The sequence below is a fragment of the Seriola dumerili genome, unplaced genomic scaffold (genome assembly GCF_002260705.1).
Source record: "Seriola dumerili isolate Sdu_G_001 unplaced genomic scaffold, Sdu_1.0 BDQW01032783.1, whole genome shotgun sequence".
NCBI lineage: Eukaryota > Metazoa > Chordata > Actinopteri > Carangiformes > Carangidae > Seriola > Seriola dumerili.
Genome location: NW_019207038.1, coordinates 2243 through 6452, shown reverse-complemented (window position 1 = coordinate 6452; position 4210 = coordinate 2243). Strand labels below are relative to the sequence as shown.

At 45.4% G+C, this 4210-nt stretch overlaps 1 long non-coding RNA gene across 2 annotated transcripts; it reads right to left on the bottom strand.

The window, feature by feature from the left end:
• Positions 1-890: 890 nt before the first annotated feature.
• Positions 891-1632, bottom strand: LOC111240291. Of its 2 annotated transcripts, none has more exons than XR_002665930.1 (3): positions 1557-1632; positions 1073-1153; positions 891-995 (listed from the first exon to the last, which is right to left on the bottom strand). It is a non-coding gene; the product is annotated as an uncharacterized LOC111240291 (long non-coding RNA). The 2 variants fall into 2 exon arrangements; XR_002665929.1 differs by having other exon boundaries at positions 891-990.
• Positions 1633-4210: the final 2578 nt, after the last annotated feature.

Below are 4210 nucleotides of genomic sequence, written 5' to 3'. Positions count from 1 at the left end.
GAACACGCTGAGAAAATAAACGGATCAAGGTCACATGTTGCACCACTGTGAAGAAGCCAAACATCATCACATGAGTGAGTTGTGTACCCACTCTTCTTTGTGTTTCACTTCCTCTTCCTGGGAGGAGACGCACAGTGCAGGTTTTAACGGTGTGATACTGCCCCCTGCTGGCTGCCTCTGAAACAGCAAACTGATTCTACCGACCTGTCACCTCATTGAAAACTCTTTTGTCCCAGTAAGGATCCTGTAGTCCCAGTGGTCAGGGCTGTTGAGCAGGTTAACCTGGTTACCATGGTGATCTATCTGGTTACTATGGTGATGTTAAACCTCCTCCTTATTATTTGATTGCTCTTTATTTATCTTATTGCTTTTATTGTCCTAGTTCTTGGAACTTTTGTAATTTTTTATGATGTAGAACACTGATTTTAGTTTTATCTGTGAAAGGTGCTATGTAAATATATTTTTACTTACTTATTATTCAGGTTTCCAGGTGTCATCCAGAGATTCTTTTTTCCACCTGTTCCATGCGTCACTGTAATTGGCCAGTTTAAAGCTGAGCGGTCTAATCACCAGCCAGATTCTTGTCCCGAGGATAAACTCTTCATGAGGTTGTGATCAGAAGAAACAAACTAACTCTGACTCTATTCCTGGTTCTAGAAGTTCAGGTTTCCTGTCACGTGAGCAGTGGTTGACTGTGACAGAGTGCAGAGGTTGTCGTCGTGTTTCAGGTCTGTCGTTGTGGTTTCTGTGAACTCTTTGTTCTCTCGTGTCTGACTCAGAGTCAGAGTCAAATTTTCCACCTCACGTCTTTGTGAAAGCCACAGAACCACAGGAGAAAACCAAGAAATGTGTTTACAAAGTTTATTGGTCCTGCAGAGAAACCAATCAAATATAAATAAAGAGTTGAGAAAAAAAAACTAAACATTAGATCCTGTTAAATAGGAACTTATAAATGTCATGTCATGAATCCTACAGCAGCTCAGCTCCGCTCTGTCCTGTCAAAAATAAAAACACTTTTATTTTCTCTACTGAAAATGCATCAAAAATACATTTCTTTTCAAGGATACCATACCTGAGACAGGACAGGTGCGAAGGTGTGACGGTCTTCCTCAGTGAAGAATAGAGTAGATAACCACTGGTTCTGGTGGACACTCTGAGAACACACACACAGCTTGAACTGAAAAGAAAGTCCAAACCTGGACAAAGTGTTCAGCTCTCAGTACTTTTGTATCTTCCACCTGAATCTCTGGTCTGAACTGTAGTTTCTCTCACTGCTTCACATTAAAAGTTTCCCATTTGCGACCCAGTGGGAGGCTTTTATTGTGAAGGAGTTATAGGAAATGCAATATGTCTGTCACCATGATAGCAGCGGTGCTGTTGTGGATGAGTCACACTGAAAAGAGCTGCAGACAACCACAGCTCCAACAAGCCAGGCCACACTCAATCCTACGTTTCCCATACTGCATCTGGATAGTGTCTTATATTAGATCCTCCCTGAAACCCAGAGGAACCAGATCCTGGCTGAGGTGTGCTGTATGAAAGAGGAGCAGCTGTACCTCTCCTGTTGTTTGGTCTGATGACTATCTGTCCATAAGTGACGCCGTCTGTTCTCGGTGCAGCTGGATCAGTCTCTGGAGAAGAAAGAACTGTTACCGTCACTGCAGCTCAGGGGCAGTTAAAGACAAACTGTATTAAATGATCCGGTCAATGATTTTGTTTGAGTAAAACTTCAACAGACAGAGAGCTGAAGTAAAAGCAGTGATGAGTCTCTGTTTCCGCAGCCTTTCACAGAAACACCAGCAAGAACACTTTTACCGTAACAGGAAACTGAATGATGGCAGAGCTGTTAGTTTCTGTTCAACAAGTGGGCACAGTCACAGCAGAGAGAGACAGACCCACAGAAACTCACACTGCACAACAACACGCAACCAAACAAACAGACACGCAACATGCCAAACACACGGCAACCAAAACAACAACACGCAAGCATTCCAAACAAACGAACGACGCAGACCCTCCAAACAACACACAGGCAACGCCAAAAAAACAACACGCAACCAATCCAAACCCAAAACCAAAAGACGCAAGCCATCCAAAACAACACGCAACCAAACACAACAACGCAACCATCCAACAACGCACGCAACCAAACAGACAACACGGCAACCATCCAAACGGAAGACACGAACCGATCCCAACAACGACGCAACGCAAACAAACACGACGCAACCATCCAACAACACGCAGAGCCATCCAAACAGACCGCAAGCAAACAAACACACGCACCATTCCAAACAACACTGCAACCATCCCAGAACAACACGCAACCAAACAAACAACACGCAAAATCCAAAACAACAAACGCAAGCCAAACCAAACAACACGCAACGCGTCCAAACAACACGCAACCATGCCCAAACAACACGCAAGACCAAACAAACAACACGCAACCACAAGCAAAACGAGCGCTGAAGGCAAACACAACACGCAACCAAACAAACAACACGCATCCATCCAAAACAAACATGCACCAAACAAACAAGCACGCAACCATCCAAACAACACGCATTCCATGCCAAACAACACGCAACCATCCCAAACAACACGAAGCGCAAATCCAAACAACGACGCAACCAAACAAACAACACGGCAATGCCATCCAAAGCAACGACGCAACCATGCCAAAAACAAACATGCATCCATCCAAATCAACACGCAACGCAGAAACAACGAACACGCATCAATGCCAGAAAAGCAACATGCAACCAAACAAACAACACGCATCCATCCAAAACAACACGCAAGCCAAACAAACAACTGAGCGCAACCAGTGCCTAAACAACACGGATATAATCGTGTGAAGGCATGATTACGGCAAACGCAAGATAAACAACACGCAACCATCCAAACAACACGCAAATCGCATCCAAACAAGCACGCAAGCGCCAACAACCAAGCACGCAACCATGCCAAACAACACGCAACGGCATCCGAAACCAACTACGGCAAACCAACCAGAACAACGACGGCATCCATCCCAAAACAACACGCAACGCATACCAAACAACGCATGCAATTCCGATGCGCGAAACAACACGCACCATCCAAACAACAGCACGCACCAAACAAACAACACGCATCAATGCCAAACAACACGCAAGCCAAACAAAGCAACCACGCAACGCATTCCAAACAACAGGACCGCACCGCATCCAAACAACAGCGCAACCCAATTGACAGACACGCAATTCCAAACAAAACAACAACGCAACCATCCAAAACGAAACAACACGCAACAATCCAAACAACACGCAACGCAACAAACAACGACGCAACGATCCAAACCAACACGCAACCATCCAAAGCAACACGCAACCATGCCAAACAACACGCAACGCATGCCAAACAACAACGCGCAACCAAGACAAACAACACGCACCATGCCAAAACAACATCGCAACCAAGACAAAGCAAAACGCACACCATCCAAAACAACAACGCAGACCAAGCAAACAACACGCAGACCATCCCAAACAACACGCAAGACCATCCAAACAACACGCCAACCAAACAATAACAACACGCAAGCCAAAACAAGCAACACGCAACCTCCAAGAAAAGCAACATCGCAACCATCGCCAAACAACACGCAACCAAACAAACAACTACGCAAGCCTGATCCCAACAGACACGCAATCATCCAAACAACGACGCAACCATCCAAACAACACGGCAACCATCCAACACAACACGCAACGGAAACAAACAACACGCAACCATGTGCAAACACAGCACGCAACCAAACAAAACAACACGCACCATCCAACAAACGCAACCAAACAAACAACACGCCAACATCCAAACAACACGGCCAAACCATCGCCAAAGACAAACACGCAACCGAAACAAACAACACGCAACCATCCAAACACACGCGAACCAAACAAACAACAACGCAACCATCCCAAACAACTAACGCAACCAGCATCCAAACAACACGCACCAAACAAACAACACGGCAGACCATCCAAACAACACGCAACCGAATCCAAACAACACGCACCATCCAAACAACACGTATATATATATTATATACAACACGCACCATCCAAACAGCAAAAACACACATACCCAATACAACCCAGACGGCAACCACAAACAGACTAACGGGCGCAGCCATGGGTCCAAACAACGACGCACCAACACGAAG